This window comes from Typopeltis vanoorti, chromosome 25, assembly GCF_054136105.1.
Source record: "Typopeltis vanoorti isolate ZY-2024b chromosome 25, IOZ_Tvanoo_1.0, whole genome shotgun sequence".
In the NCBI taxonomy this organism is placed as follows: Eukaryota; Metazoa; Arthropoda; class Arachnida; order Uropygi; family Thelyphonidae; genus Typopeltis; species Typopeltis vanoorti.
In genome coordinates, this window is record NC_143573.1 from 19,398,035 (window position 1) to 19,410,593 (window position 12,559).

Genomic DNA, 12,559 nt, shown 5'->3' on the forward strand with positions numbered 1-12,559 from the left:
TCTCCTTTTTAGTAAACCCATACTGTTCTTTGTAAGGTATATCTTGTTTGCCCACCCAATTTTGTATACAAGTTCTTACAAACTTCTCTAAAATCTTTACAATTATTCCATAGGTACTGATAAGTCAATAATTAGACACATCAGTCTTTGCAACACTCTTGTGCAGTGGGATCTTTCCTGAGCTCAGACTCAAATTATACAAACATGTTCAATGCCCAGACATTCCTGTCAGGAACATTCGTTTAGTGCTTGTACCAATATCCCATCTGTCCCAATTGACGAATTCTTATTCAGGTTAGGCAACAACTTTAGAGCTCCCTTCTCATGCACCTCCATCTCTTCATCCAATGTAGGGATAGCACTGTGTTACATACACTACGTTGATAGATCTTGGCAAAGTGAGCACTCATTATTTGATGCTAGGGTGCCATCTGCATTCAGTAAAGTTATTCTTCCACATTTGTTCTTTCTTTTACTAACTGCATAATAATAAAATTCTTTTGGACTGCCTTTAGCCTGTGCAGCCAAGTTCTTTTCATACTCCAAACTAGCTTTCTGTCTGATACTCATAAGTTTACTATCTTGTGCTTTATCTATTTCATAACTCCTCATGACTTATTCTCACAATATTCCTTCATTTCATTTAACAAGATTGCATCCATTTCACTTCCATACTATTTATTCTTCAAATTCTAGGGACACATTCAGATACCACATTATCATCATCACACTTTTCAAGGATTTAAGCCTAGAGTGGCCTGTTCCAACCTTAGAAGTCATCATTGAATCTCTTTAGAAGACATTCTAGTTTTTTTTTCCCTAATGGTATGTACTTTAAAACTTGTTTTGGTAATCTTTGTTTTCATTCTTTCAACATTTTCCCCCCATTTATGTTTATATTTTTTAATTTTTTCTATTATTGATTCCCAGTTTAATTCTTTCATAATTTCTTTATTTCTTTTGCGATCAAATAGGGTATACTTTGCAGTTTTTCTCATAAACTTTATTTCAGGTGTTATTAATCTTTGTCTTTTGTTTTAGTGTCCAGACATACAATAGGACTGGTAAGGTTAATGTACTGTATACTTTTTAGTTTGTTTCTGTTAAATATTTCACAATTTTTAGGTTTATATCTTTTTCATTTTCATATGAAATCATACATTCTAGGTAGTTAAATGAATTCACCTGTTCTAAAATCTTGTTACCTATTACTATTTTAGTTCTTACTGGATCTTGTTCTTTAAAGGCTATCATTTTTGATTTCTTATGTTTATATTATCATTCCACGATCTTTGGCTATTTCATTTAAATTTAAAATATCTTTCTGTAAGTTATCTTCAGAATTTGTAATTATTTGATCATCAGCAAAAATAAGTGTTTAAGTTCAGAGTAGGAGAAAGTTTAATACCTTAATAGAAATTTTTATTCCATTTTATTATTAATTTAAATAAATATTTAAAAGAGTTGCTAAAAGAGGACATCCCTGTTAGACTCCTTGGTTTATCTCTCTTGGATATGATAGGTCATAATTTAATCTTATTTGTATTTGTCTTACTTTCTTTTAATATGTTAAATAAAATGCTTCCTTTAACTTTGTCAAATGCTTTTTCAAAGTTAATAAATGTAATATATGTTTCTAAATTGTATTCTCTTCTTTTCTCTATTATTAATTTTATGCAAAAGGCCAGGTCTATGCATGATCATCCTTTTCCAAATCCATTCTCTACTTCTAAAATAAAGTTTTCAGAATATTTTATTAGTTTGTTATTTAAAATTCTGCTATATATTTTGTAACAGGAATTTAGAATACTCGTACCGCTATGGCAAATCATAAATGCTGGCGAATGTATTCCCGTAAGCTCTCTGGTCAAATTTCATACGAAAGTTTCATAGTTTTTATATTCAGCTTTGAAATAATTCTCAATTTAATATTCACTTGATTTATATATAATTTTGCATTGCCAAACTGAAGCCTCTTTGGCTCATTATTTTAGTAAGTACTTATACCTCTATAATTTTTAGAATTATCTCTACTACCTTTTTTAAATATAGGGATCACAATTGCCTTTTTCCATTCTATTGGTGAGTTACTTGTATGGATTTTATTTTAAAAATAATAAACCTTATGCTTGCATATTTATATGCTAATAGAGAAAGAAAAAGGTATTCAAAAAAAATAAAATAAACATCATTTAAGCATTTTCAAAGCTCTTCCCATGCACTGATATCCTTGCCATTCAACAACTGATATTGCAAAACCAAAGATAGTATTCTCATTAGGTTTTGTTAATTTCCAGATTTGTAGTTTAGTATATAACCTGTCATGATTGGAACATCCATATATTTTACTACTTCCCATGTAAGTACAGAATGATCAATGACATAAACCAGTGGCAAAACAGTCAAATCCTTAACTGAGACACTTTCTGACGTTATGATCAAATTTATTGCTTTTTGTCATGAAGTTGATTCTTTCACATACTGCTTCAGAAAGGTGTCAAACAACAGCTCACTAAATTTGTTCAGTCTTATCATGCATTTTCACTCCAACAAAATCCATATTTGGATAATTTAAGTCAACCATCATAATTACCCGTTTAGTAATTATCAGGGAATTTGTCAATGCATTTCTTCATCCCCAGCAACTGAACTTCAAAGTCTGTAGCAACATCCCAGTATTTCATCCTGTTAGCCTCCACTTCACACCATATAGTCTCAAACTCAGTGCTACACAGGACATTACCACCATTATTGCTTTCATGTGTTGCTATCCTAACTTGACTCAGGACATCTGATATCATTTGTAACTGCTGCAGAAGATATTGTTCAAGTATTCAGTAATCAATTTATAAAGGTGTTTTATCCTGATTAGGGTGGAATCATGAGGAACTCAAGTGTAGAGGACGACATAGGAGAGGATGGCTTAATTGTCAGTGAGCAGGAGGTATTTGAGGAAATAATCTTAATATCAATAAGGCAATAGGATTTGATAACATATTCACTATGCATTTTATGAGAATGTGCCAGGGAACTCTCAGACAATTTTATTAAACAGCCATTGGTATGGTTGTTTAATAAGCATCTTACAGCAGCACACATTCCAAGGAATGCAAGGAGGGTAAAATTGTTCTGCTGTGTAAAGGTGGTGATAAGGCTATAGCTTCAAATTATAGGCCAATCTGTATATCTCGAGTTGTGGTGAAAGTACTAGAGAGAGAGATACGTGAGAAGTAGGATACAGAAATGAGTTGATAACAGCAGTATTCTCTGTAATTATCAGCATGGGTTTGTTCAAGAGAGATCATGTTTTACTAACTTATGTGCTATAACAAGGTGACAAATACCTTGAACAGGGGAGGTGCATATACAGTGGTGTACTTGGATTTTGCAAAAGTTTATGATAGACTGCCAAACAACAAGCTGTTAAATAAATTGAAAGAGATGGAATCGGATAACAGACTTCTGAGTTGGATCAGTGACTGGTTGTCAGATAGGTATGAGAAAGTTGTATGTGGGGTGCAGTATCCTGAAAGAGTAGTGGTGCACCACAGGGGATCAGTTCTGGGACCATCGTTATTCAATTTGTATGTTAATGATAACGGGATGGGTTTAACTTGTGATATGCAGCTGTTTCAAAATTGGGTAAAGCAATGCAGAGTCAAGCAGATGTTATGGCCTTACAGGAGTATTTGAATAGATTGCATGAATGAGCAGGTAAGTGGAACTGTCAGTTCAATGTTGCAAAGTGTAATTTGAGATTTGGTAAGCAATGATGGGATGCAAAATTGGTGGGGAACTTTAATGACAGTAGAGAAGATGAGAGATCTAGGAGTGATGGTGGACAAGGACCCAAAATTCAGAGGACACATTGCACAAGTTGTGAAGATATTACATCAGATAATTGCAATGATGCAGAGGACCCTGACATGCAGAAATAGAGCGGTTATGATGACATTGTACAAGGCCTTGATCAGGTCTCAAGGTGATGAGGATATGTTAGAAAGGATCCAGAGAAGATTCACAAAGGTAGTTAGTAGTCTTTGGAATATAAGGACAGATTGAGAGAATGTAAGTTGCAAAGCCTTGTGAATAAGAGGAAGAGGGAGGGAGGGATATGATTGAGACATATAAGCTAGTCAGCGATTGTTATCAGGTTTGACATGGAAGAGATTTTTTGTAGAATGGCAGAGGGGGTAGAACAAGCGGCTATTGGTTAAACCTATATAAGGAGAGCAGAGAAGTGAGTTGAAGGTTCTTTGCCTGGAGAGTGGTTGGTGCATTGCCTGAGTGTGCTGTGAATGTAGACACATTGAATCAGTTTAAGGCATGGTTGAATAAGTATTGTGTGCAATAGTGTGTATCTCCCACAATGAGTCTGACTCCATTTAGGTCAGATGCTAATAATAATTAGTAGAACTTCCTCTGTTTCTTCTGTTATTCCTAAAAATACTGTATCCTCTGTGCTCAATTCCAGTTATGATATCTACGTCTGAGAGCAAGGTTTCCCTAATGCCAACAATTTTAGGCCACAACATATTCACCAATGCAACAAACTCAATCACTTTGTTTCAATTGCTCCAGGCATTTATTACTTATAAGTTACCTCCTCACCTTCTCTCATACTAAAATTCACAGTCTGCTTAACCCATTTGGGCAACTTCCCCCCCTCCCCACATACACACCACCACACACACACACTCAAAATGCTTGCACCCAAAGTGTAGCCCATCCATTCACCAGATTCATAACTGGATATATAATAAAATTAGTTTAATCCTTTATTCAAGTGTGAGCAAACAAAGTTTGCACCTGAAAGTATCTTCAGGACTGGGGTAAGGTGGTACAACACCAGGGGCAACTCGTTGCAAAGGTGGAGCAAGCTACCAACACTCCTATCTCAGTATCTCCTATAATGCAAAACACATCTCCTTGCGGATATGTCTAATGTTATGCATTAAGGGAAGGGCCACTACCCAGACTAGTTTCGACCTTTATTGAGGTCTCTTCAGTGGGAGCCAGGCCCAAGTGGAGATACCAGGCAGAAGCATTAGCAGGTCATCTCTACCTATAAGAGTTGCCAAATGGTGTGCCACCCTCTTTTAATGAACTACTCTGGATTTAGAGAAAGATGTTGAAAGTTTATTTTTCACTTGGTTAGAGTATAATAAAATTAGTTTAATCCTTTATCCAAGTGTGATACTCTAACCAAGTGAAAAATAAACTTTCAACATCTTTCTCTAAATCCAGAGTAATTTATTAAAAAATTACTATAGCAGGTCATCTATAGGTAGAGATGACCTGCTAATGCTTCTGGCTGGTATCTCCACTTGGGCCTGGCTCCCACTGAAGAGACCTCAATAAAGGTCGAAACTAGTCTGGATAGTGGCCCTTCCCTTAATGCATAACATTAGACATATCTGCAAGGAGATGTGTTTTGCATTATAGGAGATACTGAGATAGGAGTGTTGGTAGCATGCTCCACCTTTGCAACGAGTTGTCCTGGTGTTGTACCACCTTACCCCAGTCCTGAAGATACTTTCAGGTGCAAACTTTGTTTGCTCACACTTGGATAAAGGATTAAACTAATTTTATTATACTCTAACCAAGTGAAAAATAAACTTTCAATAACTGGATATATGTTCTTATTCATAACTGAATATCAAAAAATCCCATCCAGATAATACAATAATATCTGTATGTGGAATATCTGCTTATGTAATTTGAGAAATAAATCTAAAGAAAAAAAAAACAACATTTCACTTTTTTTTTTGCCCACACAGAGCACCAAATTTGGTTCTAAAACCTTTCATGTATGAAAGTTATATAATGAATAAATATGAACTGTGTGTGTGTGTGTGTGTGGCATATGTCAAAGAAAAAGGCTTAAATTAAATACTACTAGACATTACCTAGATACTAATTAGAAGTTGAAAGTTTTTTCACTTAGTTATAAATTAAATTAAAGATGCAAAGAAATTATAATCTTGTTTAATCCATTATCCAATTATACTTTCTTGGCATCTTTAATTTATAACCAAGTGAAATATCTTTCAACAACTAGTTCTAATCCAGATTATTTTAATAATAAGGAATTACACCTTTTCCCTACTTGTATATGGGAAATATATGACTTTTACATTACTTCAACCTTGGTATTTCGTTGCAGAACAGTTAACCCTGGTATCCTTCTGGATCTGGCTCCCACTGATAACATTTTAAAAATGTTCGTCTTTGGGCTTGATTTCAGGGAGTTGAGTTGTTCTGCTTAGAGTTAGGTTTTTGCCTATCACTGAATAGAGCCACCAATGTAAGTTTGATGAGTTTAGGAGTGATCTTAGAGATCACTTAGTTTTTTTGAGTGAGTAAAGGTTGAAACTGGTCTGGGTGGTGTCCCTTCCCATAATGTTTAATGCCATACATAATGTATAGCATTATACACACACCTGAAAGGATGTGCTTTCATTCTTTCAGGATGAACTCATCCTATAATTAGTATCCCATAATCCAGTGTATTATGCCAGCCTTGCTGGCTGAGTGGTTAGTGTATTCGCTCGTCAGCCAAAAGGCTGTGGGTTCGAATCCCACCATAGGCATGGATGTTTGTGATTGTCCTTGGAAATACTAGTGGTGGTGGGTGGCAGTAGATGGCGTTGGTGTAGTTGTGGTCAGTTGGTGGATTGAGTGGTGGAGACAGAGTTGTAGGGCAGGTGCCCTCCCTCGATGAGTCTTTGGACTCCCTGGAGGTGTCTAATAATAATAATTATGGGATGCTAAGGCAGTTATTGTGAAGTCATTAGCCTACAGAGGCTAATGACTTCTCAATACAAGTAGCCTATTCATGAAGATGCATCACGTGCAGACTTTCTTTGTTTATACTTGGATAATGGATTAGACAAGAATATATTTCTTAACATCTTTAATTTAATACTGATCAGAAATGTTACTGTTCAGGGACTATTTTGGAATTTCAAATGGACTACTGTCCACTTTCATGGGAGGGATTCACATAAAAAAATAATAATATCACTACTGATCAGAAATGTCACTGCTTAGGGACTATTTTGGTATTCAAATGGACTACTGTTCACTTTCATGGGAGGGATTCACATAAAAATAATATCACCACTGACACTATTATATTCATCACATGATCTGTACAGAGTCAAAGACTCATTGTGGAAGGTCCTATAGTTGGAGATTATGCAATTCCATTACTCTGGCAGTTAAATGAAGTTAATAAATAATTATTAAAATTAAAAAAAAAATAGGAATCCAACATCCTACTCACACCATGTATGTATAACTCAATATATACACACATAAAAACTATATTTAAGTAGTTGAATTTTTCAATATAATTTAAATTATTCTCTTATTCAAGCAGAAGTAATTTTTGATAAACAGATGACCTCAATTACAATTTAAATCTGCTAACCTGGTTGATGAAGTGCGCAGCAATCAGCAGGCTGCAGTTTGAATCCTATTGTACTCACTGTATGGTGTATATGTTAGAGAAAGATGTCATTTTTGATATAGAGGAATATAAGCATTTTAGAAACAAAAACTGATTTATTCTGTCATTACTTTCAGTTCATATATGAAGTTTAAATAAGTCATAGTTATGATAAAATGAGGACAGAATACAATCAAGTATGTCTTGAGAGAGTGATGCTTCTATATTTTTATATCACTTCGAAACGAATATGCACGATGAAAACCAGAGATTATAGCATTGTATAGGAACTTTTCCTCTTTAGCATCTATAAAAGAAAAAAAAAAAGAATAAAATAAAATTTTTATGCCACACTCCATGTTTGCAAACTAGTAAAAAAATAAAATTATTTTATTTTATTTAGCATCCCATAATCCAGTGTATTATGCCACCTGGCTGGCATAATTTCAGAAATCTAAATCCAGAATAAAATTCAGAAATAAAAATTTCAGAAATCTAAATCCAGAGCACATTTAGAGTCATCATTCCACAACACATATATATATGAATGATCCTTATGTTGTTACAATAAACTTTTAATAAAATAAAACAGAAGAGATACCCATGTAATAATAATCATTATTCCAAATTTTTCAAAATGTATTTGATAAAATGCTGCTTAAAAAACTGCTGAGATAATAATAACAATAATAATAATTAGCTATTGTTGGAATTCAGGGAGAACAGGGATGAATAGTTAGTTGGTAGCATGGTTACAGGAGCTAAATAGTGAATATGGATGCAATATCTCAGAAGAAAAAATCACACGTGTGATATAAATTAGGAAGCCAGAGATTTCTCCATTTGAGAGCAATGCATCTGAAGGCCTAATTTGCTGAAAAATAATCTTGCTACTGCTTACTCTTCATGCCTGGAGGAATCCTAGTATATCCCACATGGGGCACTATTATAACTATCTTGGATTGGAGTCCAGGTAACTCCTTTGTGGGAGTTATGTGCAAGTTCCTCATATCTGCTGCATGCCCTGTTCTGTAAGTTTCCTACATAAATTCAACCATGAAATATAACTAAACAAATACGAACATCATAATAAATTTAGTTTAATCCTTTATCCAAGTGTAAGCAAACAAAGTTGCACCTGAAGTATCTTCAGGACTGAGGCAACTTGTGGACCAAGCTCTCATCAATCTTTGTCTCAGTATCTCCCATAATGCAAAGCACATCTCCTTGCAGACATGTATAATGCTATGCATTAAGGGAAGGGCCACTACCTAGACCGGTTTCGACCATTATTGAGTCTCGTCAGTGGGAGGCAGACCCAGAAGTGGTGATACTAAGGCAGAAGCAATGGAGAGGTCATATTTACCTATACAAGTTGTCAAAAGGTGGTACCACCTTATTATTAAATTACTCTGGATTTAGAGAAAGATGTTGGAAGTTTATTTTCCACTTGGTCAGTCAACTCGAATAGGTAAATATGACCTCTCCATTGTTTCTGCCTTAGTATCACTAGACAAAGAAATTCAAGCAGATGCTTTCCTCCTGGAAGATCTCATGTACTGTGTTTTGAGACAGATGTGATGCTTTTTTCATTGACTGACTGTATGCTTCAAGGAACCACAATAAATGCAGATCTTGAGACTAAAAAATTGCAGTGATCTATTCAAAACAAAAGATGAGTCCTACTCAACTTTGGGGTTGTTTTGATTCATGACAATGCATGACTCCACACTGTTTGCTCAAACAGTTTAACTAGGAATTTTTCCAACATCCACCACTCTATATCCCAATCTTACACCTAGTGGTTTCCATCTTTTTTTCGATTTGATGAGTTTAGCAGTTCGACAATTTGACAGTGATCATAAGAACTGAAAATCGCCGTTGGCAGACTACTTCAACAAGAGGATACTTCTGTCCAGATATGACAAATATCTCATAGGGACAAATATATGGAGAAGTAGCTGACAGTATACGTAAACTTGTGACAAAGTAATATTGAAAATGTCATTTCATTGATTAACAACAGTTGGAACTTAGTTTTTGGATAATTTCTCAGGAGGAATTAAACAGACTGGAAATATTGGCAAAGGATAACACCCGCAAGTTTTTAATGGATCAAAGTATAAGTTTTGGAATGGAGAAATCACAAACTGTATACTACATTGATAGAAGTGGGCTGCAGGAAATTGAGGCCAGGGATCTATGAATGGTCGTGGACAAGCAGTTGAAGTTTAGAGGACATATTGCAAAGGCAGCCAAATTAGCTCAAATACAATGAATCTTGCAGAACAAACTGACATGCAGAAACAGGACAGTTATTATATCTCTATTAGGCTTTAATAAGATCACATTTCAACTATTATGGACAGATCTAGTTGCCTGAATTTCTTGGAAATTAAGAAATGGCAAAACAGGATCGAGAGACAAGAGACCAAGATTGTGAAAGGTCTAACTATGGAGACCTGCATATGAGGAAATACTGTTGCAAAAGCGAACTGATTGATGGCAAAAGAGAGAATATGACAGAGACATAAGTTATTAAAGGGATTTTATAGCATATTGATATAGCAGTTTTTTTTTTTTTTTTCCAATATTTGGCAGAAAGGGAGAAAAAATAATCACATCTGGAAACTGCATAAGAATGTGGTTAGTAAGAGTGCAAGGACTAGATTTTTTGCTTTCAGAGTGGTGAATGGGTAAAATGAATTGCCAATCACTTGTGAATGTTTTTTGGCAAGTGATTTCAAGGAGAAGCATGATAGTTATGGTGTGAATAATGGTTAGAATGGCCACCCACAATAAGGCTGACTTCATGGAGATGCCCAAGAAAATAACTTCTACAATATTTTCAGTAAAATGAAAGAACTTCAATAAAATTCTTTGTTCCACTGCACTGACCTGAAGAATAACACACCTCCTCACACCTCCATGGAGTCAACATTCATTGCAGGAGGTCATATTTTGTTTGTATTTTGCAAACAAACAAAATACAATGTAAGACAACATTAAAATATTGAAAGAAATTCTGCTAAAGAAAATTCCAAGAAACACTCTACATGGAGTCTCGAGGGATCTCAAAGACTGCAACTGCAAGTTAATTCTTTAATGGTTCTAACAGTACAGGATTAACAGTAGCACATGGTAATCATTATTATTAGATACCTCCAAGGAGTTCAAAGACTCATCGAGGGGGGCACCTGCTCTACAACTCTGTCTCCACCACAATACACCAACTAACCGCAACTACACCAACGCAATCTACTGCCAACCACTACCACAAGTATTTCCAAAGACAATTACAAACACCCATGCCCATGGCGAGATTTGAACCCACAGCCTTTTGACTGGATACGCTAACCACTCGGCAAGCCAGGCTAGCAACATATAATTACAACATTAAAGACATAAAGACACTCGTTTTAATCTTTGAAAAATAATAAGACCACTCCTGTATTTAATACATTTTGGAAAGTAATATATTATTATTATCACCACAAGACCCCAAAAACTCATTGTGGGGGGGTTTCTTCTTCAGACATGCAGCTCATCATACTGTGGCTTAAATACATTCTAATTCTTTGTAGACACCACATTCTCAGGCAATGCAAAAAACCTGGTTCTCACTCCTTTGCTCACACTCTCCTTATACAGCTTCAAGGGATGGCCTCTTGTTCTCCCCCCATCTCCCACCATTTTACAGAACACCTCTTTTATATTAATCCTATAACAACCCCTTACCAACTTGTATGTCTGTCATGTCACCTTTCTCCTCCTATCATCTAGACTCTGTAAATTGCATCTTCTCAACCCTTCTTCATACTCAACATTCCAGAGACCAGAACTACCTAATCTATTTGCCACTGGCCCCTCTCCAATATTTCATCATTCTTTTGAAAATCAAGTGACCAAATGTGTGCACAGTAGTAATTATGTAGCCTAATCAAGGCCTGACAAATGGAACCAGAATCTCTTCGCTTCTATAAGTCAGTGGCTTCTACATCATTCCCAGAATTTGTTATGTTGTTCTCAAAATTTTGGCAATGTGTTCTCTAAATTTTAGATCCATATTCACCATCACCACAAGATCCCTTATTTCCTCAATCTCCAACAATATATCCCAGTAAGAGTGAATTCAACATCCCATCTTTGTTTTCCAAATTTTAAAATCTTATATTTTGCAACGTTGAACTGGTATCCTGTACTCACTCATCCAGTCTATTCCAGTCCTCCTGTAAAGCCAGAACATCTACTCTACTCCTCGTAGTTCTTTCCAACTTTGCATCATCTGCAAGCAACTGAATCGCTCCACTTGAATCTTCCCCAATATCATTAACATACACATTAAACAGCAATGGCTCTAAAAAAGATCCCCTGAGTCACACCACTAGACTTTCCTCTTTTGGGATATTTCTCCTCATACACAACTTGCTAATACCTATCAGGCAAGCCAATCTCCAATCCACTGCATTAATCTAATATCCAACCCCATCTGCCCTAGGTTGACTATCAATTTATGTGGTCATTATCAAAAGTCTTTGCAAAATCTAAGTATATTCTTACTAAATAGCTTAAGGAAATTACATTGTACGATAGAATATACATTAAAATAAATTTTAATACACTTCCAATATTTTGATAACGTCACATTGCCATTATCACAGGAACTTAAATACAAGACATGTGCATGCAAGCGCAACACACAGTAAATGAGGAATGAAGCAGGAAGCTATTCTTTCTCCTAAAAGTCCTGATGGTGTCCCCTAGCGGGTAATGTTGGTATTCTTGGCCGATTGGGGTGAAGGTCTTCTGATGTAGGTTTCCCAAATTTGGGGCAGTCTCATGCAACCAAATTTGTTTAGGTTTGGATTGTTTCTTGGGGCTGAGGCTGATTCCATGAAAAGCTTTTCGTATTTGAATTTACTACAGTGTATTGTCGTGGCTTTTTTCCACCATATTCTATGGCAGGAATCCAGCGCATGGTCTGCAAGACCAGAGCGGCTGAATTGGTGAAAGTATTGGCTGCATTGGAAAGCCATGATAATACGCCGTAGTAAATTCAAATACGAAAGGCTTTTCATGGAATCAGCCTCAGCCCTAAGAAACAAT

At 35.5% G+C, this 12,559-nt stretch overlaps 1 protein-coding gene across 2 annotated transcripts in view; it reads right to left on the reverse strand.

Annotated features, from left to right (window-relative positions):
• Positions 1-7,549: 7,549 nt before the first annotated feature.
• LOC150092586 (fatty acyl-CoA reductase 1-like) overlaps positions 7,550-12,559 on the reverse strand; it is a 190,736-nt gene continuing 185,726 nt past the window's right edge. For both annotated transcript variants that reach the window (XM_090414701.1, XM_090414700.1), the window contains exon 13: positions 7,550-7,760. The gene's annotated coding sequence lies outside the window, so the exon portion shown is untranslated. The remainder of the gene's footprint in view (positions 7,761-12,559) is intronic.